This window comes from Dendropsophus ebraccatus, chromosome 3 (genome assembly GCF_027789765.1).
Source record: "Dendropsophus ebraccatus isolate aDenEbr1 chromosome 3, aDenEbr1.pat, whole genome shotgun sequence".
NCBI lineage: Eukaryota > Metazoa > Chordata > Amphibia > Anura > Hylidae > Dendropsophus > Dendropsophus ebraccatus.
This window is the reverse complement of record NC_091456.1, coordinates 138,087,543-138,114,417: the sequence shown is the minus strand read 5'-3', so window position 1 is coordinate 138,114,417 and position 26,875 is coordinate 138,087,543. Positions and strand designations below refer to the sequence as shown.

The window sequence follows — 26,875 nt, the reverse complement described above, 5'->3', positions numbered from 1 at the left end:
AATTAATATGATATTCACAGGGGTATTCCCAATATCACACATTATCCCGCATCCAACACATAGGGGATATCAATCTGGGGGAAGATCTGCATGCTGGGACCCCCATTGATCCCAAGAACAGAGGGAATTGTCCTCCAAATGAATAGAGTATAAAACAAGTTGAATGTCATCAATTGGTTCTTCTCTATGGGGCTTCTATATATGGCTGACTGATTAGCATTCTTGGAACAATTTCCCTCTACTATAGGAATTATTAGGGTGTCTCAAATATCAGAGACCCACAAATCAGCTTAGTAGTGAACAGAAGTAGAATAATAAGAAGATACTCATACTCAAGTATAGATTTGCTAACCTGACCGCCTTTTGCCCTACAGTGCCTTTTGCCCCGTCCTGCTAGGGTAGTACAAGGTCCCAGGACCCTGCACTGGGCTGAGTAGACTTTCCGAGACTTCCCAGAGAAGCCATGCGTTGCAGTATGATACATCAACTTTGGCACTACTTGTCCTACTGGGGTCAGTACCTAACTCTAGATGACTGCCCTGCGTCTTGTTGAAGGTATCCCTGGCATAGACAAGGTTTTCCTCAGAGGACGTCACTCACTTCTAAGCTTCTAGCACTGCTAGTATCTTGCTTGAGTGTCTCTGTCCCTCCCCTTCTACTTCTACTGAAAAAAAGACAAAGACCCTCCCACCAGGAACTAGCTCCTTTTTGTAGGGACAACCTAGCTATTGTGTGATTGGTGGGGCTGTGTGTGGAGAAGAAAGAAGAGGCAGGATAGGAGGAAAAGTGAGGGAAGAGAACCTGCACCTGTAATAGGATTAAACATGGCAGGTGACACAAAACAGTTAACCCATGAGACCTTCAGCTGTGCTTGATATAGTACACAGATAATAAATACAGTGACATCTACAAAATACAATCCCCTTTATCCCCTTCTGTGCGAAACTGAAAGAGTTACTTTACTCAGGTGTTTAAAGACTTAGTGGCACACCTGTGCTGGGACACTACAGTGTGACAACCCCTTTAAAGCCTGGGAGCCCCAATGCAGAATCTATAAGAACCCTACCACTACCACCTCCCATCCACACCTGCTACATGTGATATAATACTGGTGCTTCATTTTACACAGGATAACCTAGGAATTTATAGTTCTGGCCACACCTATTGTGGATATAAAAATGTATAAAACAGTACAAATACTGAACACAGAACAATGACACTAGCAGAAAACTTCATACAGATCTCAAATTTCTAACACTCCAAAAAATAAAGACTATTTTAGGAAAATAAGGTGTAATACTGGGTGTATATGAACACAAGGTTAGTGTGAGGCTGGAATGCTAATCTGACCTTTTGTATGATAATTGAATTTATCTTAAGAATGAAAGAACAAGATAACTAGATATTACGGACAGCATATTATTAGCATTACCAAGGAGTACAAAGTACAAACTGTTTTCGTTCATTTTTGTGTTCTTAGCAATAAACAATAGTGACAGTGCTGGAAATAATAAACAGGGAAAAACACTGACATGTGCTGTGGCTGTCTGTACAAGAGGCATAACATATTTATTGCCATTGATTTCTGAAGGCTAGGAATAGAACAGGAGACACTTTATCTAGTGATCAATGGCAGAAGTTCACAAGTGGCCACATACCTCAGATAAAATTGTGGCTTCCTTTAGCCACCATTAGAGGGAGCTAATTGCCTTCAAATTTGTATGATGGCAATGGAAGCCAGCGGCTCACTGTAGAAGACATGCATGAAATAATCTAAGGCTGGGTTCATATGTATTATTTTTGCCAGTATTTGATCAGTACTTCTAGCCAAAACCAGGAATGGAACCAACACAAAGAAAATCTACAATGGCAAGAATTTTGTGTTTTGGACAACCCCTGATATTGGCTTAAAACACTGCCCAAATTACTATGAGTGAACACAGCCTACAGTATGTCATGTCAGCCTCATTGCCATTAGTTTATTTTGACTCCATACCTTCTACAAAGTGTTACTGAACCGGTTTAGCTCTGTGCCACACCCAGGAGTGGAGTCTAAGTACCCTTTATGTTTTCACCCTTTATCCCCCTCCAGAATGTAGAAGCTGAATGGGTAGCAGCTGGCCCAGCACACTAGATAGCACACACTGCTGTATGGCACCAGGGGGACAGACAAGAAAGAGTAACCAGCACCTGGGTCAAGCACTGGAGAATTTTCACAGTACATACATAGGAAGCAGATAGAGAAAGAGTCAGTAGCCGAAAAAAAGGTTGTGGCAAGGGATACAGGGTTTAAGTCAACAATGCAGGTTTGCAACAAGAGGGGAGCAGGATCGGGGTGGGGTGCAGCTGTCTTATATAGATGTAGGCTGATTGGGGATAGGTATAGAAAAGATTAGAGAGTTAAAGGTTATGTGCACTGGGCCTTTTAATCTATTAGAGTAGGTGTGTGTGCAGTAGCGGTCTTGGGCACCAAGCATCCCACGCAATTGCGTGGGGCCCCCGACATCCAGGGGGGCCCCGCTCTGGTGTCCAAGACCGCTGCGGCTAACTATGTGCGCTCGTAACGAGCGCACATAGTTACAGGCAGCAGCGGCACTGACAGGGCAGGAGCCATTGGCTCCCTCCCTGTCAGTCACTCTTGTGGCCGCAGGAAGTGTTTCCCCTGCGGTCACAAGAGGCCGCTCTATGTCTCTGGTGCCCGCTCGAGGCGTCACTGAAACGCCGGTGCCATGACAACGGGAGAGCGGCCTCTTGTGACTGCAGGGGAAACACTTCCCGCGGCCACAAGAGGGAAGAGAAGAGAAGAGAAGAGGAGACGCCGGACCCAGGTGAGTAAAAATGTTTTTTTTTTTGTGTTATATACTATATAGGAGGTAGAGCACACAGTGGGGGCCTATATAAAACGGGAGGAGCGCACGGGGGGGCTATATAAATGGGGGGAGCGCACAGGGGGCTATATAAACTGGGGGAGCGCACAGGGGGACTATATAAACGGGGGGAGCGCACAGGGGGGCTATATAAACGGGGGGAGCGCACAGGGGGGCTATATAAACGGGGGGAGCGCACAGGGGGGCTATATAAACGGGGGGAGCGCACAGGGGGGCTATATAAATGGGGGAGCATGCAGGGGGGCTATATAAATGGGGGGAGCACACAGTGGGGGTCTATATAAACGGGGGAGTGCACAGGGGGGCTCTATACAAGTGGGGGAGTGCACGGGGGCTATATAAATGGGGGGAGCGCACAGGGGGGCTATATAAACGGGGGGAGTGCACAGGGGGGCTATATAAACGGGGGGAGCGCACAGGGGGGCTATATAAATGGGGGAGCATGCAGGGGGGCTATATAAATGGGGGGAGCACACAGTGGGGGTCTATATAAACGGGGGAGTGCACAGGGGGGCTCTATACAAGTGGGGGAGTGCACGGGGGCTATATAAACGGGGGGAGCGCACAGGGGGGCTATGTAAACGGGAGCACACGGGGGCTATATACAAGTGGGGGAGCTCACAGGGGGCTATATACAAGTGGGGGAGCTCACAGGGGGCTATATACAAGTGGGGGAGCTCACAGGGGGGCTAAATACAAGTGGGGGAGCTCACAGGGAGGCTATATACAAGTGGAGGAGCACACAGGGGGTATATAAAACTGGGGGCAGCACACAGGGGGTATATACAACTGGGGGCAGCACACTGGGGGCTATATACTAGTGGGGGAGCACACAGTGGGTATATACAACTGGGGGGAGCACACAGGGGGTATATACAACTGGGGGGAGCACACGGGGTATATACGACTGGGAGCAGCACACAGGGGGTCTATATAGTATACTGGGAGAGCACACAGGGGGTCTATATAGTATACTGGGGGAGCACACAGGGGGGCTATGTATAACTGGGGGATCACACAGGTCTATATATAACTGGGGGAGCACGCAGGGGGTCTATATACCACTAGGGACAGCACACAAGAGGTATATACTACTGGGGGCAGCTCACAAGTGGTATTTACTACTGTCGGCAGCGCACAAGGGGTCTATATAACTGGGGGCAGCACACAGCGGTCTTTATTACATTGGGACTGCACAGAAGTGCCTATATGCCTTACTACTATACTGGGGCACAGAACATACCTAATTATTAAGTGGGAGCACAGGGAAACCTTTAATCTATGGGGGCACAGAGGGGCGTAACTACTATATAGACGTAGAGGGGACCTAACTACTGTATGTGTTGGAGCCTAAAATATTTCTCTGACAGATTCTGGAGGGAAGATTCACAGCCGGGAGAAGACTTCAAGATGGCCCACGCTGGATGGAGAGAGAAAGAAAAAGAAGTAAAAGATGCTGATCAGAGAAGACGCCTCCTGTAAGTCACTGGATGTAACTGCACTCTGTTATAGGGTCTGTAGTGATAGGAGTCATGGTGTGGCAGTATTATGTTATGGCATCATTGGTAATATCTTCCTGTTTTTTTCAGAGCAGTTTTGAGGTGATATGTAATCCCTGTATGGTGGTAGGAGGGTTATAAGAGGACTACTGGGAGGGGGGGAGAGCGCGTGTCGGGGGGGGGGGCATGAGGGGCCCCAGACATGACTTCGCTTGGGGCCCCAGAAATGCAAAGACCGCCCCTGTGTGTGTGCAACATAGATACTAGACTAAAGAAAAAGGCCAGTGTAGTGGTGAAGAACACCAGCAGTGAGTAAAACATGGAGCAGAACCTGCTGTTCTGGAGGATGAGGAGACATTACAATTTTTACATTTGTGCCATATTTTTCAATACATACCATGCTCCACAGTATGCCAGTATGCCATATACTTACATTGCTTTCAATAGAACCTCAAATATTAAACTTAATCAAACATATACTAAATCTATATTTAACAATGTAAACATACTGAAGAACCTGTGTGTCCTCAGCTCTGTGACTTATTGGGGAAGGGGCTTGTACTGTGTGAGTTCTCATGTTATCCTATGCTATAATGTTTGTAGGCACTGTAGTCCTTTTTTCTCATTTTCTTTGTTATTTATTGTATTCTTATGCTGGATCTTGCATCACACTTGTCTGTCCTATGCAATATGGCAAAGTAGGCGCCAGTGCCAATTGGCAAGTAAATTGTACAATGTGGAAAGAAAGGAACAATATGTTCACCCAAGATATTGCAGTGAGGCTGTGGCCAAACTGCTTTTTCTACCCCTAGATAAGAAGTGACAGCACAACTAAAGCTATATAATATCAGCAAGACAATTGCAGAGTTATTAAAATTATTTAAGTTATTTAAAGGAGAAATATGGGTCAATTTTTGTTACATAGTGCAGTACATGTTATTATTAGAGAATATTGTAAAGGTTCTTGTGTATATCTTGCGCTTTCCTATTTCAGCTAATGTGACAAGCACAAGATTTCAGTCATCTTGCTTCATATTTCACCACTGAAGTGATTTTCTGGTGCTGCCTCCATTTCCCATGAGGCATTTGGCTTTGCAGGTACTGAGCAATTAGGTATAGTACAAATGTGAAAAGGTCTATAGAAGTTACTTGTACCAAAGAGGAGAAGAAGCAGCTGCCACGTCCCCACGTATATGTTTAATAAAATATATTTAGCCATTACTTTAAAAAAGTCAGACATATCTGACGAAACATGTCAGTTTGCATGGCTCCTTTTTTATTATCACTGAGACATCTAGCGTTATCCTAAAGCATGTAAGGGAATAGCTACCTCAGGGAATAGTGAGCGTATACAAAATCACTCATTAGAATTACGACTAGGCAGTAATCAGACAGACTTTATTCCCTTTATACCTACTATAGCCTTGTATAACGCCTGCAGAGGAATGACCAATATTTTGAGAGTCGGTTGATTCAATCCAATGCTGTAGAGTCCAGGACACAATTGTCTTCTCCGCTAGGTCCTCACCAGTGACTTTCCTGTACACTGCACCCTCTGTGATATCCTTCACGTATGCCATGTGTGCATGAAGTAATGCCACAAAGGGATAATCCTTGTATCATGATCTGTCTCACTGATAATTCAAATTCGCACTTACACTACAGTAGCTTGTTGAATATTTTAATGGCAGAAATAAAAGTTATATTTTAGCCACTGGGGAATCGGGTATATTATCTAGTTCTTTAGGATCGATTTAAAGGGGTACTCCAGCCTGGGGGTATTTTTAAGCTATGGCCAGGGAGGGGGTGGTTATAGACGGCGGAGATCACTTACCTCCCCGGTTCCTGCAGCCGATTCCTGGTGTGAGTCCCGCGGGCGCTTCCTGGTGTGAGCTGCGGTATGAGATGTGATGTCTCAAGGCAGCTCAGCCGTTCAGCGGCCGAGGCAGGACTCCAGGAAGCGGCCGCGGGACGGGTGTATGGGGCAGCGCGATCCGGGATCCGGTGCTGGAACTGGGGAAGTGATCTCTGCCGTCTATAACCACCCCCTCCCATAGCTTAAAAATATCCCCGGGCCGGAGTACCCCTTTAAGCAGATCTATACCTCCCGATCTTGGCAAAGGGTTCGATATATGTTTAGTCTGTAGCATGCTACAGCTTGTGACTGTCAGCTGCTGAACTAGACAGCGATCTTATAAAACCGCTATTATACTATCACACAGTCCACAAAGGACTCTGCACCTTAGGCCAGCTTCATACAATATTTATTAGTATATGCCTCATTAAACGTCTTTATCAAATTAAACTTGTTTTTTAGCTGGCGCACTGCCCAGAATGACATGCTAACCGTCAGCTGGTGCAAATCTGCAAATATTTAATACTTCCCTTGTTCTAAGGGTCTGGCATATGTTGAGCAAACATTCTTCTATATATGTGGAAAAGTAAATATACTTAGGCTGCATTCACATCACGCTGGTCCATACAGTTAGGATTTACCTTAGTTTTTTTTAAATGGTTACTGCTGAAAGGTGGGTGGAAGCAAGAGGATGCATATGGGGGAATAAGGAACACAATACGGAGCACAATACGCATGCACTACGGAGGATATTTCGTAAATTTTGAAGAAAAAAATGCTGATCACGAATTTTATCCTTGAAAATATACTGATGTGTGAATGTAGCCTTGATGAAATCAATAGTAGAGCTGTTTCACATACAAACTTCATGCAGATGTTTTGAGCATCTTGAATCCAGGACCCCAGTGCTGCAATGTGGCCCAAAACTTTTATTCAGCTGATCTGTGGCAGAAGCTTGTCTGACCCGCACCAATGAAATACTGGCGGCTTATCCTAAGGATAGGCCATTAATATTAAAGCCTATCCTTATTCAGAAAATATTATTATTTACTTTAAATAATTACAGTATGCTAGCAGTATATGAAAGCCTTTCTATATTTATGCTGCTCCCATGAATCTTTATAAATTATTGACTACTACCTATCAATAAGTCTAGGTATTTCTGCTCTGGATAATCTCTGTGCTGTCATTCTGTCTATATCACCCCTCAGCTATGCCTTGGAGCGTCAAGGCTTCAGAAAATGACTGACAATGACTGATCTACCATTAGCACCCAGAAACATGACATATTCTTGGTGGCTGACCTTCTAGAATCAAAGCATTCCATAGCTATGTATCACTAAAAAACTTGTTTTTTTGTACCATAGGTAACATAAGGATGAGGTGACTAAAACACGCCTGTAGTGATTACACTAACACGTTATAAGCCATGGAGAGGGATGGTGAGGGGAACTGTCGTGCTTTAGTTCCTGATAGGAAAGGAGCTAAAACAGGATTGCGCTTCTTCTTGGCAGGTGCACTTGTAGTGGGAGAGGCCTTCTGTGTTATGTAACATTACAGTATCCCATCAAATCTACCAACGCTGGTATGATCCTTTCCACTTGGCCGCAATGTTAGCTGCTCTACAAATCAGTTAAGGTTCCACAATCCAGTAGTCACATCAATATGCACTATATCTTTCAGGATGCCTATTAGGCAATAATTAGAGATAAGCGAACCTCGAGCATGCTCAAGTCCATCCGAACCTGATCGTTCGGCATTTGATTAGCGGTGGCTTCTGAACTTGGATAAAGCTCTAAGGTTGTCTGGAAAACATGGATACAGCCAATGACTATATCCATGTCAGTGCACACTGTGGAGCGAGTATCTCCGGCCGCTCGCTCCATAGCGTGCTGTGGGGAGTTCTGATGTGGGTGCGCACCGATGCACCCGCATCAGTACTCTGCGGCCCGAAAGACAGAGAGCCGCCATTCCATGACCCGGCTGGGTCAAGGAACGGCCGGTCTATTATGATGTGTGAACATAGCCTCATACTGCACTTACTCCAGCAGAGGATTACATTAAGGCTGGTGTTCCACAGCGTTTCCGGATGAAAATCATGAAAAAACAGATGCATTTGTGTGCATTTGTTTTGATTTGTTTTTCTATTGATTTCCATAATTAAAAAAAAACTGAACAAAACACAACAAATGTCAACGACATTTTTGTGTACACTAAATAAAAGGATGTGTTTTGATCCATTTTTTGATCAGTTTTTTTAATAATTAAAATCAATGGAAAAAACAATCAAAATGAATGCGCACAAATGCATGTTTTTTTTTTGTTTTTTTGTTTTTTTTTCCCATCAGTTTTTTAAATAAAATGGATGGAAAAAATGGATTGCAAAAACACACTGTGAACTCAATTGCTACTGTTCAGCCCTTACACAATCACTGCCATTTGTATGCTACAACATAGAGGTTAAAGGCAATGGACACATTTGTAGCATTTTGCCATTGTGTTCCATGTATTATGTGATAAAACACTTTTTTTTTAAATTGATTGTTATTAAAGGGGTTTTCTGAATATTTATTTGACTTTTTTTTCTTTCATTTCTTTACTTTGTAATATAACTTTATTAAAATATATATTTTAAATGTATATACTTAAAGGGAATATCCAGTGCTACAAAAACATGGCCACTCTCTTCCATAAACAACACCACTCTTGTCTCCTGTTTATAAACTGTACCCCCCCATACTGTTTATAAAAATATGCAGTAATATACAGCACACAGCAGAAGGGACTTGCTCTGTATAGCACTGTGCAGCAGTGCTTGAGCAGAACAAGGGGACCTGTGTTGCCTCTCACTGCTGCCACTCAATGGCAGTGCATGTGTAAATAAAAGAGTATACATTTATTTTAATTAAGTTATATTACAAAGAAATATAACTTTATTAAAGCAATATGTTTGCAAAAAAAATACAAAAATTCAGTCTCCGGAGTACTCCTTTAAAGCATTCTTTTCCTCTTGTTCTACCATTGTGACAGACTAATGTAGTCCCCAGAAACATCAAAATATCCAGTAACTGGTAATTCAAGAAATCTTACCTCTCTCATCATCAATATGTAGTGTATTGCTATAAGTATCTGGCAAAGACTTCTTCGCAATATATGTGCTGGGCACACCCTGCACACTGGCACTTAAAGGGTTTATCTGGGGAAAATAACAATTGCAGGACAGAAGGGGGTGGTATTAACATAATAAACAAGTTATACACACCCGTCTTGGTCCCCCTCACAGCAACACAGTAACTGCCCACTCAGCCAATCAGTGACTGAGGTGGGACACTGCTTCTGGCACTGTGGTGACGTCATATGAAGGGAATAGCTCCAAAGTACTCCAAACATAGTATTTCAGACTTCTCATTTTACAAATTGTTGGGGGTCCCCACAGCCAACAATAAAATGCCCATTGATCAAGAATGTCACCACGGCCATTGTTTTGAAAAAAATGGCCGTTATTTGCCATTAAATTATGGCTATCCACTCAATTTCAACAGTATATGTAAATTTCAACAGTATGTGTCAGACTTCAAAACATAGCCTTTCTGGTTTTGGTTGAAAATACTGAGCAAAAAAACTGTGTGTGAACATAGCCTAAACCTGTATTAACCTTATTATACAATATGAACCGCTGTAAAAAAAATAGAGCATTCTGCATGAAAATAATAAATCTGCCTCACTTCCTCACATCAGCATTGAAGCCATTAAATGGCTTGATGAAAATCAAATGGAAACTAGGGGGCGCCATTAAACGGATGTAACAGCAATATCAGGACACAGGAGCCGCTGAGCCGTTTCATAACTCCAGTTAAAGTTTGTTCTATTTTGCATCATGAAACAGAGAAATGTTTACGTTCCTAATTGTGATGGACGTAGGAAAACAGACCAGGGTCAAGTCTTCTGCAGAGTACACGGGAGAACGGACATGCACATTACTTTATTGGCAGCGCTGGTGACTGTCAGTTTGCCCTAGCACTTGTGCTTTCACTTCCAAGAAAATATGTTCCATGAAACAGCAGAACAATAACCGTGCAAAGGTTCGTCCAAATGTATCCCCAATAGAAATGGTCAGGTTTACTGACTGTCATGCACTTGAGTAAGCGGATGTCAAATTTAGATACTTGGAATGGTTGACGGTGAAGCAAGAATCAGCTATGTTCCCAAACTGAATACATGCCAAGTACATGTGCAACAGATCCCAGCAGAAGAGAAGTATATGTAGCCTTACACTATACTGCTTTTCTGCTTTTATTCATAGACAACAGAGGGTAAAATTTCCATTGACTCCCTGCAGAAACATCCAATTAACCAGCAGTAGTAATTCTATATGTAGCAGCTCAGGGCTGAATCTGTCCCTCATTCCAATCTTACAGCCATTTCCTCGCAAGCAGAAACAAGATCTCAAACCTCCAGCTTTGACCTACAATCCAGATTACAGAGTATACTGTGCACTGATATTTTATGATTATTTATAAGGCTGGGTTCACACTGCGTCTTTGCAATCCGCTTTTTTTATCCGTTCTTTTTTTTTTTTTTAAACGGATGGAAAAAAAGGATGCATTTGTGTGCATCCGTTTTGATCTGTTTTTCCATTGACTTCCATTATTAAAAAGACGGATCAAAACGGATGAGTTTTTTAACGGACACAAAATTGAGGTCAACTACATGTTTGTGTACGTTAAAAAAAAACAAAAAACATCCCTTTTTCAATGGAAAACCTGATCAAAACGGATGCACACAAATGTGTCATTTTCTGGACAACACAGTTAAAACATAATAATTTATAACCAAAATCTTTATTTTTCTACTCACTTGCATTGTCCCATTGTAATAGATGAAGCAATGTATGAAGGATGAAGGAGTCCTCTCCATTATATCGCCAAGCTTAGGAGCTCTCTCTGTGTATCAGCATGTGGCCTATTTACCGGTGTACAGGACGGAAATGTGAGTCAATAAGCTATTTATTAATTGATCCAGTTTAAGAGGGTATGATAGTCTATGTAGTGCATAAGGCAGAGGAATACAATGGCAGATGAGCAATACCATTACAGATGGTTAAGGACCATTTACCACCCACAGGATAAAGCATTCATGTAATCTGTACATTCATCCCACTATTGGTTAAAACACATGGAACAGAACATTTTCTCTTTCCAAGAAAGCATGATTCAGTCTGCATTATTATGGTCTATCTAAAAGGGTTATAAGGGTTTCTATAAGTTAGCCTTTAAAGGAATACTCCGACATTTTTTTCCCTTTTAAATCAACTGGTGTCATAACGTTTTATAGGTTTGTATATTACTTCTAGTTAAAAATCTCAAATCTTCCAGTACCTATCAGCTGCTGTATGTCCTGCAGGAAGGGGTGTATTCTTTACAGTCTGACACAGTGCTCTCTTCTGCCACCTCTGTCCGTGTCAGGAACTGTCCAGAGCAGTAGCAAATCCCCATAGGATATGTCTACTGTTCTGTACAGTTCCTGTCAGGTGACTGCTTGATCATCCGGGCAGCCCATATCGGATAGCGGCAGTCTGCTGTCGCTATCCTATGTATACCATTTCCTGCAATACTAGTCATTTGTCTTTCAACATGTTGAAAGACAAACGACTACAACGATCAGCCGACATCGTTCATGTGTTCTATTACACAGGGCGATTACTGGACGAATACGGGCGATAATCGTTTTGTGTAATAGGGCCTTTAGTGTCTGTTGCTTGGTATCTTAAATTATTTTAAGGCCCTATTACTGGAACGATTATCATTCATTACGGCCAATAATCGTTCTGTGTAATAGAACACAACGATAAGCTGACATGAACGATGTTTGCTGATTGTTGTAGTCGTTTGTCTTGACTTATATGGCAGCAATCTTCTGCCGTCGCTCTGTGGAATAGGAGCAGTGACAGCAGACCTCTGCTATGTGCTATGGGCTGCCTGGACGATCTAGCGATCACCCGGACAGCCACCCGCACCTCTCTGCAGCCCCCCCAGCACTCCCCCGCTCGCTGCCGCCAAGTGTAATAGCGGCGGCTTAGAGCAAAGAACGAGGAGCAAACGAATGCTGACAGCGCTCATTTGATCCTCACAGTTGCCTGGTGTAATAGGGGCTTTAAGGTCTGGGAGGCTGATAAGAATTTATCAGCTAAAACTTTGGGGTGTCTGTGATGCGTTTTGATCATTGCTTAACAGTGTTCAGAAGCCACATAAAGAATAAATGGAGCGCTGGTCACATATGCATGTTGCTGCTCCAGAGATTTCAGTGGAAAGGGGATAGCTTTTGATTTTATTGTAACCCCTTTAAGTCAAGTTAACAAACTTTATTGAGATATAAAAGACAAATGAACATGATGATGAACAGTGGCATAGCTACCAGCTGCGACCCGGCCTGCCACGAGGGGGGGGCCCTTGCCACTGCACTCCCCCCCCCCCATGGATCACTCTTGTGACCGCAAGCATTGTTTTGCTTGTGGTCACAAGAGCAGGCCGATGCGCGACTGCCGGGGGTGTCCCGTCCTATCCCCAGCAGCGCCGCGCATCAATGAGCTCCCTGTGCCGCCTGGGGCCCTGACTTCCGGCACAGGAAGCGCACGTCAGAGACGCTTCCTGTGCCGGAAGTCCCAGCCCCGGCGTACAGAGAGTTCACTTATGCTCGGCGCTGCCGGGGATAGGACGGGACTCCCCCGGCAGCTGCGCATCAGCCGGGGACCACACAGCACCTGGAGAAGAAGAGGATCGCCGGGGAGCGGGTTGTTAGGTGAGTTTGTGTGTTTTTTTTTAAATTCTGCTTGGGGAAGAGGGGGCATCTATAAGGGATGGGGGAAGGGGGGGACTTCTATAAGGGGGGGAGAGAGGGGGGCATCTATAAGGGATGGGGGAAGAGGGGGGCATCTATAAGGGATGGGGAAGAGGGGGGCTTCTATAAGGGGGGAGAGAGAGGGGAATCTATAAGGGATGGGGGAAGAGGGGGCATCTATAAGGGATGGGGGAGAGATGGGCATCTATAAGGGATGGGGGAGAGGGGGGCATCTATAAGGGATGGGGGAAGAGGGGGGCATCTATAAGGGATGGGGAAGAGGGGGGCATCTATAAGGGATGGGGAAGAGGGGGGCATCTATAAGGGATGGGGGAAGAGGGGGGCATCTATAAGGGATGGGGGAAAAGGGGGGCATCTATAGGGGATGGGGGAAGAGGGGGACATCTATAAGGGATGGGGGAAGAGGGGGGCATCTATAAAGGATGGGGGGAGAGGGGGGCATTTTTGGGGATGGTGGAAGAGGGGGACATCTATAAGGGATGGGGAAAGAGAGGGTCATCTATAAGGGATGGGGGAAGGGGGGCATCTATAAGGGATGTGGGAGAGGGGGCATCTATAAGGGATGGGGAAGAGGGGGGCATCTATAAGGGATGGGAAAGAGGGGCATCTATAAGGGATGGGGAGAGGGGGGCATCTATAAGGGATGGGGAAAGAGGGGGCATCTATAAGGGATGGGGAAGAGGGGGACATCTATAAGGGATGGGGGAAGAGGGGGGCATCTATAAGGGATGGGGGAAGAGGGGGGCATCTATAGGGGATGGGGGAAGAGGGGGACATCTATAAGGGATGGGGAAAGAGAGGGGTATCTATAAGGGATGGGGGAAGGGGGGGCATCTATAAGGGATGTGGGAGAGGGGGTATCTATAAGGGATGGGGAAAAGGGGCATCTATAAGGGATGGGGGAAGAGGGGGGCATCTATAAGGGATGGGGGAAGAGGGGCCATCTATAAGAGATAGGGAAGAGGGGGGCATCTATAAGGGATGGGGGAAGGGGGGGCATCTATAAGGGATGTGGGAGAGGGGGCATCTATAAGGGATGGGGGAAGAGGGGGGCATCTATAAGGGATGGGGAAGAGGGGCATCTATAAGGGATAGTGGAAGAGGGGGGCATCTATAAGGGATGGGGGAAGAAGGGGGCCATCTATAAAAGATGGGGAAGAGGGGGGCATCTATAAGGGATGGGGAAGAGGGGGGCATCTTTAAGGAATAGGGGAAGAGGGGGGCATCTATAATGGGGGGAGAGGGGCCATCTATAAGGGGAGTGGGAGAGGGGGGCCATCTATAAGGGGGGGAGAAGAGGGGGCTATTTATAATGGGTGGGGGGAGAAGGGGCCATCTATAAGGGGTGGGGAGAGAAGGGACCATCTATATGGGGGGGCATCATGCATTGGGGGCCATCTATATATACTATAAGGGGGGTCACATACAGTTAGCCTACCCACTAAATGAGGGTGTAAAGGGGCCAATACAGTTGTGCAGTGTGTATAGAGATGAGGATGGTGCCAGAGTTAGGAGCCTAATATGTTTGTCTGGCAGATTCTGTGGATTCCTGGCTCGGAGAAGTTCTCATAACGGCCCAGGGCAGATGGAGAAGAAGAAAATGAAAAGGGAAGAACTCCGATCAGAAAAGACGTCCCCTGTGAGTCACCTGATATAACTGCACTGTAATTTATATGGTGTATACAACCTGTGTGGAGCTGTGTCCACCTCTATATGACTGGATGAGGTGATAGTGATCTGTGTACAGTGGATCTTATTCAGTAGCAGCGGTGGGGTTAGTCAGTATGTGCTGGTATTAGTCGGTATGTGGTGGTGATATTTGTTGTTATCTGGTACAGTGTTTTATTGGTCTTAGTATACTGGATTTGGTCAGTAACAATGTGGTGGTGATGGTAGTGGTTGTGGTGGTAATATTTCCTCCTTGTATACTGGTATTATTGGTAATATTGGTCTCAGTGTACAGGATTTGGTCAGTAACAGTATGGCGGTAATATATATGGTGATAATATTTTTTCTTTCTATATGCCGGTGTTATTGGTAATATCTGTCTTGTGGTACATTATCTATCTATCTATCTATCTATCTATTGGTCGTGAAAGGTGGGGGGGGGGCAAGTTGACCTCTCGCACCAGGGCCCAGGAGACATTAGCTACGCCCCTGATGATGAATATATTTTTGAAGTGTGACTGAAGAAGGAAACATGGCACATGACATGACAATCACATGAAGCTAGTCTGGTCATTGGTCACTTGGCTAGCCTTGTGCCATATAGTTGGGATAACTGGCTCCCTAAGTGTGTCTCCTATACAAATCATATAACAAACAAGATATAAAGCCAGTAGCTGTATTTGCTAACCAGAAAGTACAGATAACATCGGGACAAAGTCCTCGTGTGTTCTCAACATGCTTAACAGCACAAGGTACATAAATCACCTCACTCTGAATAAATCCTAGCAATACAGACTGAATAAGTCACATTTTATTCTGGCCAAAATGCAAAAAAATCTGTTCTGTGCAATATGTTATTTTATACATGGAAGATTAAGCTACAAGATTTTAAATGTGGTGAAAAAAAAATAAATAAATGAAAAGATAAAAATTGGCTTAAAAAGAAAGTTAAAGAGTCACTGTCGTGTTTTTTTTTTTTTTTTTTGCAGAAATCAATAGTCCAGGCGATTTTAAGAAACTTTGTAATTGGGTTTATTAGCCAAATCTGCCATTATCTGCATGTAAAAAGCCTTTTCCCAGGTCCCCCCCTCCTTCCTCTTTTTCATCCACTCTGAAAAATCTGAAAATTGTGACTTGTTGCAGGAGTCGTACCCTGTCTGCTCTAGGGAGAGGGGAGGGGGGAGGAGGAAGGAGGGAGTTAGCCGGCAGCAGAAAGCAGATAACAGAGGATTACAGGCACGGAGCTGGGTGACAGCTGTAATCCGAGCTCAGACAGGTCACTGGTGATGGTCACAGGAGATATCCCGTGAGGGATTTGTAGATTAACTCTTTGTTGTCCTGTTTTGGTCTTTTCTTTAGCTCTCTCCATAGGAGAACAATGAAGACAGGGGGGAGAGCTTCAAACTGCTTTTTCATGATAAAAATGCATTTTTCGGATAATAAACCCAATTACAAAGTTTCTTAAAATCGCCTGGACTATTGATTTCTGCAAAAAAAAATTCACGACAGTGACACTTTAAAGGGAAACTATAAGCATGTTTGTGCATACAAACCTGCTAATAGTTCCCAGTAGTCTTCTACCGCTTCTATCCAGCACCGCTTTTGTGATCCTGCTAAGGGCCCTATTACATGGGACGATTATCGTGTGGAAAATCGTTATATCGTTCAAAATTTAACGATAATTGTTCTGTGTAATTGCAGGCAATGATCAAAAATTCGTTTGTGTGTCATTGATCTTTGATTTAGATCTAACCCTAAAATGATTGTTAATCGTGCGCTGTAATTCTGCATTTGTTCACTAATCATTCATCCCGCTATTGGTTAAAACACATGGAACAGAACGTTTTCCCTTTCCAAGAAAGCATGACTCATTATTATGGTCTATCTAAAAGGTTTAAAGGGTTTCTATAAAGGGTTACCCTTTAAAGGGATACTCCAACATTTTTTTTCTTTTAAATCAATCAATTCTTTTAAATCAAAACTTTATTATTCTGTTGTCTCTCCTGCAGGGGTCAGTGGCAATTTTTTGTCACATTGCAAAAGAAGCCACAGAGGATGTTACCAGAGGGGGTAGGGACTCGGAGAGGGAAGTCCTTTATGCTCTGCACCAGCAGCATATGTCTCCTCCAAGGTTAGCGGGTCAGTGCTGCTGTCTCTAAAGCCCCTATTACACAGGACGACTGTGAGGAGCAAACATGTGTTGTCAGAGCTCATTTGCTCCTCAATCCCCGCTCACTGCCGCAAATATTATACGCGGCGGCAGTGAGCGGGTAAGTGCAGGGGAGGTGCAGGGGGCTGCCCGGGTGATTGCTTGCTGCTGCTTCTGTTCCACTCGTTCATTCACTAATCGTTCATGCTCCCAGTGCATCAAAAAACCCTATTTACATATTTTTATCAAATTTCATAAAAGCGGCGGGACTTAAAAGAATCACTAGAGCGGCTCTGGATAGAGGAGGTAGGGGGTTACCGGGAACTACCAGCAGGTTCATATGCAGCCTTCCGGCCGCCTTCCATGGTCCCAAATTGGGAACATAGCCTTAAAGGGACACTCCAGGGAAAAACATTGGCTACAAGAGAGTCGGAAGGTCCTCATACCCGTTAGATGGTTAGTCAATCATACCAAAATTGGCAACCTTGGCCATCTAATGTATATAGCCAGCTTTATACCTAGGGGGACATTTATGAAGTCTGGCGTTTTTTTTTACGCCGGGCTTACAATTGTCCCCGCAGCTCCAGAGCTCAGGGGATTTATGTAGAGTAGCATTGCCTGATCCTGATCGCACGGAGCCTGTCCGTGCAAAAATTTTGAAACCTACGCAAGCTCAGAGCTGGCGTAGATTTCAGTATCATTTTTATACGGAAAAATTGATAAATGCAGTGCTCGCAGAGGCCGGGCCCCCTGTGTGCTGCCGCAACCCCCGTAACGCCCCCGCTCTGCCCCACTGGCGGAAGTGGCACAGATGGGGCCGGTGCAAAAAAAAATATTCACAAAAATACCCTTTGGGAATATTTTTACGCCAAACAGCCCCATCTGCGCCCAAAAAAGGCATTTTCGCCTTTTCATACATGTACCCCCCCCCAGTGTGGGTTCTAGGGCGCATGCACAACTGTTATTTTTGCTGTTCAGGTTCTGCTATATGTATAATGTAACGTAATAAAATTTCCTTACACTTTAAAGTTTTTATACCAAGACAAATCCAGACTGTACGGCAAATACCTGAATGACAGCTTAATAGTTACTTGCTTCTTTTATGTCTGCTAACAATCTGTAGGGATACTATTATTCTTCCCAAAATATTTCAGAAATCTGAGTAAACCAAAGCACAGCTAAAATGTCACATGAAACCCAAACGTGTATGGACTACCTCCCACTGAATATCACAATGGAGAGGTAAGGTCTAATTGCAACCACCGAGTCCCGCTGACTCCTGTAACAAAAGTTTTTTTTCATGATGGCGTCTCATTTACTGTAATTAAATACTTAACATTATAAGATACATGATAATTTGCAACATGATTGAACAAAGTTACTTGATGAGATCTGAAGTGCATAGAAAAGATTTTATTCCACTTATAGCCATGGAAAATATAATATTTCTGCTTGACGGAATTCTTTCAGATATTCTGGAACTGGAGACAGAACAAAACCATATCTAATAATCCTTCCAGAATGTAGAGAGCATGAATTAAGTGCGGTTAGACGGGGAAAATGTAGATAAATCTCCAAGCCACACTGAATTAACATAAGTGAACTAGTTCATTGCAGTTAAACTGAACTTTAGTGGGATTTCTAATGGTCTTGGCTTATTCATTAAGGGGACACATGCTACAAGTAGATCTGCTTATCCAGTTAGGGTATGTGCACACATGCAAAAACTTTGCTCATGTACATCATAGTGCCCCGCTTTCTCAGTGCAGCAAGGTCCTGTTATGATGCTTGCATTGATTTCAGTGGAAGATTTGAAACAGGATTTCACTGAAAAAATATGACATTAATTCTATTTTCCACATGTTTCAACTGCTCCCATTTAAATGAATGGGAGATGTTTTAACAAGGTTAAACGCCAAACAGTTTCTACATCAAAAGCCACATGGATCATGGCAGTGTAAACATGCCCTTACGATACCAGTAGGGTTAAAAGACTCAAACAGTAGGGACAACATTTTTATAAGCCAAAGAGATGGTTTACATGTCCGTCATAGGGTTATACTATAATCTATACTGTAGTCTTCTGTTCAAAAGTGCAGATACAGTTCCAGGCTTCAAAGCTGTAATGCAGAAAATTAAGTAACTTCCACCCTTCTCTCTAGGGTCTCTTCTCTTCTTCATTTATACTTTTGGTGTGGGACACATCATAGAATCCTACAGCTTTAAGTACCACCTCTATGCTGATGACAAATCTCTTGTCCAGATGTCACCTCTGTGGTATCCAGGATGGCAGTGTCTATCGGATATATCTTTCTTCTTTTCCCGCTTTCTAACAATCAACTTTGACAAAACAAAACTAATCATCCCCCCCCATCTCGCTCCACCCCTCCATCTAATCTGTCAATCACAGTCAACGGTTGCACTCTGTCTCCCAAGTCTGCTGCCTTGGGGTCACTTTTGATCCTAACCTTTTAAACTGCACATTCAGACCCTGACCACCTTCTGCTACCTTCACCTAAAAAACATGTCACAAATCCACTCTTTTCTCAACCCTGACTATACAAAACTACTGGTACATGCTCGCTTGGACTACTGCAACATCCTTTTCTCTGGCCTTCCATCTAACACCATTGCTCCCCCCTAGTCTATCCTTAACTCTGCGGCACAACTAATTCACCTCTGCCTCTCCACTTTGCCAATCGCTTCACTGGCTCTCCATTGCCCAACATATTCATTTTAAATTGTTGACCATGACATACAAGGTCATCTACAACCTATCCTCTCTTTATATTTCAGAATTGATATCCCGCTACCATCCCTCATGTAGCCTCCAATCCTCCAATGACCTCCATTTATGCTCCCACTTTTTTCGTACCTCACATAACCACCTCCAAGATTTTGCCCAAACTTCCCCCATACTCTGGAAATCACTATCACTATCTCGACAGATCTGGCTCTCACCCAACATTAAGACCTTCAAAAGCAACCTTAAAGTCCACCTCTTTTAATTGGGCTACAGCTGCACCACACTTTGACTAGCTGCCCTTTATCTTCTGTCTTCCTCTCCTTACCTTTTAGATTGTAAGCCCTTGGAGGCAGGTTCCTCTGTCCCTATTAACCAGTCTTACAACCCTTATCGCTGGTATAGCTTTTTCAAATCAAGGGCACTTAAAAAAAAAATAAAAAAAAAATACATATATATATATATATATATATATATATATATATATATATATATATGATAATAATAATAATAATTATTAATATTATTATTATTATTATATGGGAACCTTTAAAACTGATGTCTGCATTTTAAAGCGACTCTGTACCCACAATCTGACCCACCCCGAGCCACTTGTACCTTCGGATAGCTGCTTTTAATCCAAGATCTGTCCTGGGGTTCGTTCGGCAGGTGATGCAGGTTATTGTCATAAAAAACTACTTTTAAACTTGCAGCCCCGTGCCCAACGGCTGGGGCTTAGAGTATCTGTGCCCTAACTTTAAACCACCCCTCTGTCCCTTCTTCCCACCCTCTTTATCATTAGGAATGCTACTGGAACATTTTCTCCTGTCTGAACATTGCACAGGTGCCTTAACGATCCAGCCCATGTTCAGTATTCAAACAGCTGATGAATAGGAGACAATCTGCCTGGAGCATTCCTAATGATGAGGAGTGCGGGGAGGAGGGACAGAGAGGTTGTGCCAGCCTAATGCATACACAATCTAGGCCACAGCCATTGGGCACAGGGCTGCCAGTTTAAAAGTAGTTTTTTAGGACAATAACTGCATCACCTGCCGAACAGACCGCAGGACAGATCTTGGAGCAGCTATCCAAAGGTACAAGCGGTTCGGGGGGGGGGGGGGGGGTCAGATTGTGGGTACAGAGTCGCTTTAAGTTCCAAACTGCTGACACTGTTAGATAGCTGTTAGGATCTGGAGACACATGCTACCTTTCATATATCCGTATGTGCTTCCAGATTGTAGCAAAATGCTCTTATTCTTGAATGCAAAGTGCCAAAGGGGATTTTTAAAGGGTTGTAACACCTCATCGCTCCCTCTCCCAGCCCTGTGACAGTCAGGACTGTCAATCTAGAAAGCACATGGATGAAAGGGGGAATGAGAAGCCGTTAAAGGGGAACTCCAGGTAGAGGTAAAAAGAAAATGAAACTTCTGCAAAAGCATTAAGCATTACTTACCTGTCTATCCCAGTTTTGAAACTACCAAAAATCCATTTGTTTGGGGGGGGGGGGGGGGGGGGTTGTTCTGTATTGTGTTTCTGTCCTTCCTGGTTGAGCAGTTCCCAGAATTCTATGCTTTTCCTCAGCTGATCATCACAGTCCCCTACCCATCACAATCAGTAAAAATGATTGCTGCACCTGCTTCTGGACATTCAGAGATGGTGGATCACTCAGGGGATTGTGGGATACAGCCAAGCCTCCGATGGGATCACGCCCTGCCACCTGTCTGCATCATCAGCATGTGCTCAGCAAACACACACAATGTGAGACAGAGGCATGGAATGTTTGTCTGGGGGGGGGGGGAGCAATGGGAGCAGAAGACAATGTGTATTGGCACAGGGGCCATTTTTTTTCACTTCCTGGATTTCTATTAGCTACCAGTGTGGCAGAACCGCACAGATATGGTAATACATTGTATAGACACATCTATATAACTTTTAATGTACTTTTAATAGAAAACAAGTTTTTCTTATCCAGAGTTCCCCTTTAAAGAAGCTCTTGGCACTTTAGAAGCCTGGTAGCACCTCTTTGACACTTTGCACTGAAGCGTAAAAGCATCTTTCTAAATTCTGGAAGCACAGACAGATATATTAACCCCTTCCCCCAATATGACGTCCAGGGACGTCATGAAAAGCAGTGTCAGAACGCATCATGAAGTCCCTGGACTTCCTGCCTTCTCTGCCTCCCCCCTCTGTCCCTAGATGAGATCTGGCAGCAGGCCTCCTCCTGCTGCCACTGCCCGTAGGGCAGGGACCGGATCGTTAGAATGAGCTGTCAGTGTGTAACACTGACAGCCCGTTCACTTTAAAATGCAGTACAGCACAGATCAGGTGCTGTACTGCATTATATAAGTACCTGTAAAAGTAAAAACACACACACACAAAGAAATACATAAATAAATAAATAAATTAAATTAATATACACATTCCCCATCCCCCTTTATAAATGATCCCCTATAAATAAAGTACACATATTTGGTATCGCCGTGTCTGTAATGACCCTGTCTATTAACCGATTACATTAATTATTCCGCCCGATTAACGCCATAAAAAAAATAAATGAAAAACTAACCAAAATGACAATTATTTGTTAATCCCGCTTCCTAAAAAATATAGAAAAAAAGCTATCAAAACATCACATATACTCAAAAGGTGAATCACTAAAAATGTCAGCTTGTGCAGCAAAAAAAAGTCCTCACATAACTCCATTGGCGAAAAAATTAAAATATTGCTGCTCTTGCAATATACAAGACATGAACAGTTTTTATAGTACAAATGCCATAAACTATAACAAAAGTTATATAAAATGAGTATCACTGTAATCGTACTGACCTGACGAATAACAATAACATGTCATATGCAACGTATAATAAACGACGAACAAAAAAATTATGAAAAACAGCTGCTAAATTGTGTTTTTTAATCGTACCACCTCATAAAAAAAAATCATAAAAAATTATCAGGGTGTCACATGGCCCCCAGAATGGTACAGATGGAAACATCAACTTGTCTTATACAAATATTTTGGCACCCAAAGGCCTCTGTGACATGGTATAATGGCTAAAAAATCCCTGAAATAAAAAAAGGCCCCAAAATTCCCCAGGTCTCTGTCATGTCTGCGGCCTATGGTTTAGTCAGGTGACGCACTGCGGCCCCATATGGGGGATTTCTAGAAACATTGGAATAAGGGGAATAAATATTGAGTTGCATTTGTTAGTTAGTATTTGCTGTGTTAGTGGAAAAAATGAATTAAAATAGAATATCTGTGAAAAAAAATTAAGATTTTAAATTTTCCCTGCAACTTGCTTAAATTTCTGTGAAACACCTAAAGGGTTAATAAACTTATGAAATGTTACTTTGAATACTTTGAGGGGTGCAGTTTTTACAGTGGAGGGATTTATGGGGGTAACTAACATACGGGCCCACAAATCCACTTCAGAACTGAACTAGTCCCCCAAAAAATGAGAATTAGAAATTTTCCTGAAAATGTGAAAAATTGCTGCAAAATTTTGAAGTCCTCTAACATCCTAACAAGTAAAAGGACGTTCACCAAATGACGTCACCATAAAGCAAACATGTTGTAAATGTTGCAGTAATAATTAGTTTATGTAATATGACTATCTTTCTTAGAAAAAGAGAATTTTGAATATAAAGAAATGTACATTTTTCAAATTTTTGCGCAAATGTTGTGTTTTTAACAAAAAACTACTGAGTGTATCAACCAAAGTATACCACAAACATAAAGGGGAATATGTCACGAAAAACCAGTCTCGTAATAACCGTGATAGTTAAAAGAACTGCAGAGTAATCACTACATAAAGAGAGACAGGTCAGATGTCAGGACTGTATCTTTGCGGAGCATTATGCGCCCCTCGGCTCGTGCTGTGCGGCCGAGAAGGCGCTGATTTTCTTGCATTCTGTTTCTGTGTTTTGTTTTGTAGTGTGTAAACTCTGGTTATTTGCTCACCTTGAGAGACACACCCGACTTCACCTGCTGAGTTCTGTCTGGCCATATCTGGGTTAATCTGTGTTTTGGTTCTGCTGTGACTGACAGGTCTTCCTGCCAGTGGATCTGTTTTGTTCTCAGGTGTCTGTGCTTGGAGATCAGGGGGATGGTCCAATGATGTTCTGGATCAGAACCCTGGCCTCCTATATAACTTCCTCAGTCTGGGATATCATTGCTGGTTATTGACTTAGTCTCTGCCTGCTTGTATCTTCTGTGTATTTGCTATTCCTGCTCTTTGCCTTATTCCTTGACTTCCCTTGCTTGCCGCCTGCCCTTGACCATATTGCCTGGACTTTGACTACGTTTATTGGATTGTGATTTTTTACTTTTGCTGCCCGATTGTTGTGACCCGGACTGTTGTCTATTCTTCATTGTGTTTGTCTGTCTGTCTGTCTGTTTGTCTTGTCTTTGTGTCCCACCTAGCCAGTGCAGGGACCGCCGCCAAGTTGCTCGCCGCCATCTTAGGGCGGATTGTGGCAAGTAGGTAGAGGACAGTGGGCGGGGCTGAGCTTAGGGCTCACTGTCTTGTCTTGTCCTGCTGTCCGGATCCTAACATCAGATTTAAAAAATAGGCCCTGGTCATTAAGGCCAAAACAGGCTGCAGAGGCAAGGGGTTAAAGATACCTTGTGTCTCCTTGCTTTAACAGCAATAAAACAGTGTCAGCAGTTTGGAATGTGAATTGCAGCTGATTTACTTTATTATCTCCACTGAATACCCATTATACTTGCTTAATAGGTAGCTTTGCTTTATCTTCTCACTGTAAGACTCTGTTCACACACAGTAAAACTGGTGGAATGGACATGTCAATTCTTCAACACTGAGAGAGGAGGCGTGTGAGCCTCCCATAGACTACCAGTATGACACAAAGGCTGGTGGGATTCTCTGCTGCGGAATTCCGCCAGTTTTACTCTGTGTGAAAGGAGCCTAAACACTATAGACAATGACAATGGTCTTTGTATTGTGAAGGCATTCTTCATTTTACCACTCCATGGGCTGCCGGAGACACCTTGACACAGAAACAAAGCTGTCAGTTCCAAAGAGATGCTGTGAAGATTGTGAAATGCAGAGGTCTTGTTCTCGTGAATTAATCCTTCATAGCCAATTATTTGTCAAACCATGCAATTTTGCTTTCAGCTATAAGGCTTTACTTCACTCATATGTCATTTTCTGGCGTTTTAAACTACATGTAAAAACACTGCATTTTATAATTGTAATACCTTTTATTATAAAGTATTTTATTTAGTCTCATCTTGTGCATTTGGAGTCTTTCTTGGTATATTTTAAGTCTGATAACAAAACCCATGGAAAAAAAAATGCAAGGAAAATATCTTGCCTAAAAATGAAATGGACACCCTTGCATGTAGTCTGTTTTATATGTCCCTATAGTAAGAACCCCTAAGTACTGCCTTATATCCTGCTGCCCTTATCACTTGACCTCCCTAGGTAAACAAGAGTTTTCTCATTTCAATATAGCAAACAGATATCCTGAAATTGGAACTGAAAGATGGCTTTGAAAAGCTGGTAAACTTTTAATTTATACCCTGTTTCCTATATAAGTTTCCAACACATGTGGCTGTACCCTAAAAGGTACAAAGCTCAGTGCCCAGGACGTCTCTTATGCCAGTCGTATACTTCAGATTGGCTGATAGCCACCTTGCCCTATTGCCCATACACATGCATGTATAAATTAGCTGGATGTGAATATGTCCTATCCATGGGGGGGAGAGGCAATAGTGGCTGCTAGACGCCTCTAACTGTGGATTATCCTCCTGAAAAATAAAGGATCGGTCAATTAACATCCAAAGCTGTATGGCCAGCTATAGATCTCCTTATACTAGTCACATAACAGATTAGTAACTCAGTGTTAAAGGGGTTTTCCAGGCTTGGAAATACATGGCCGATTTCTTCCAGAAACAGTACCACTCTCATCCTCAGTCTGGTTGTGATTTTGTAGCTCAGTTTTAATGTTCTACCTCCAGCAATCTTATGATTTACTGTCTTGTCTTTCTGTACTATGTAAACAGCTTATGCAGTATTTCTAATGATTTTGTATTTGTAAAGCCATACACATAAGATAAATGTTGTGAGGACATGATAATTTGAAGCAGGGGTGTCAAACTCAAATACACAGTGGGCCAAAATTTAAAAATTGGAGTCGCGGGCCGACCTTGATAATTATTGAAGTGCAAATGCCACGGTGCTGGCACTGTCAGTGGTGTGCGTCTCACAGCCCCCTGCACTATGATAAATGACATGATAAATTGCTATCACATGATTAAACCCAAATCCATGTAATAGCCAACCTCTCCCAATATTTCCCCACATATTAGCCAGCCCTTCCAATAGTGCCCAAATAGTACCCAGCCCCTAAGTGTTCCATATAGTAGCCAGCCCTCCCCCTTAGTCTCATATAGTAGCCAGCCCTCCCAATAATCTCATATAGTATCCAGCCCTCCCCAATAGTCTCATATAGTAGTCAGCCCTCCCCAATACTCTCTTATACAGTAGCCAGCCCTCCCTAATAGTCTTATATAATATCCAGCCCTCCCCCATAGCCTCTTATATAGTAGCCAGCTCTCCCCAATAGTCCCTTATATAATAGCCAGCCCTCCCCAGTAGTCTCATATAGTAGCCAGCCCTCCCCAATAGTCCCTTATATAATAGCCAGCCCTCCCCAGTAGTCTCATATAGTAGCCAGCCCTCCCTAATAGTCCCTTATGTAATAGCCAGCCCTCCCCAGTAGTCTTATATAGTAGCCAGCCCTACCAAAAAGTCCCTTATTTAATAGCCAGCCCCCCCCCCATAGTCTCTTATATAGTAGCCAGCCCTCCCCAATAGTCCCTTATATAGTAGCCAGCCCTCCCCAGTAGTCTCATATAGTAGTCAGCCCTACCCAAAAGTCTCTTATATAATAGCCAGCCCTCCCCATAGTCTCTTATATAGTAGCCAGCCCTCCCCAATAGTCTCTTATATAGTAGCCAGCCCTCCCCATAGTCTCTTATATAGTAGCCAGCCCTCCCCAATAGTCTCATATAGTAGCCAGCCCTCCCCATAGTCTCTTATATAGTAGCCAGCCCTCCCAAATAGTCTCTTATATAGTAGCCAGCCCTCCCTATAGTCTCTTATATAGTAGCCAGCCCTCTCCCATATCCTCTTATATAGTAGCCAGCCCTCCCAAATAGTCTCTTATATAGTAGCCAGCCCTCCCTATAGT

At 43.4% G+C, this 26,875-nt stretch overlaps 1 protein-coding gene across 3 annotated transcripts in view; it reads right to left on the bottom strand.

Annotated features, from left to right (window-relative positions):
• The window catches only part of GHR (growth hormone receptor), a 248,303-nt gene that overhangs the window by 186,413 nt on the left and 35,015 nt on the right, over positions 1 to 26,875 (bottom strand). The window contains exon 3 of one of the 3 annotated variants that reach the window (XM_069962749.1): positions 11,100 to 11,204. The exons of the other annotated variants lie outside the window; for them this stretch is intronic. The gene's annotated coding sequence lies outside the window, so the exon portion shown is untranslated. The remainder of the gene's footprint in view (positions 1 to 11,099; positions 11,205 to 26,875) is intronic. 3 annotated transcript variants of the gene reach the window in all.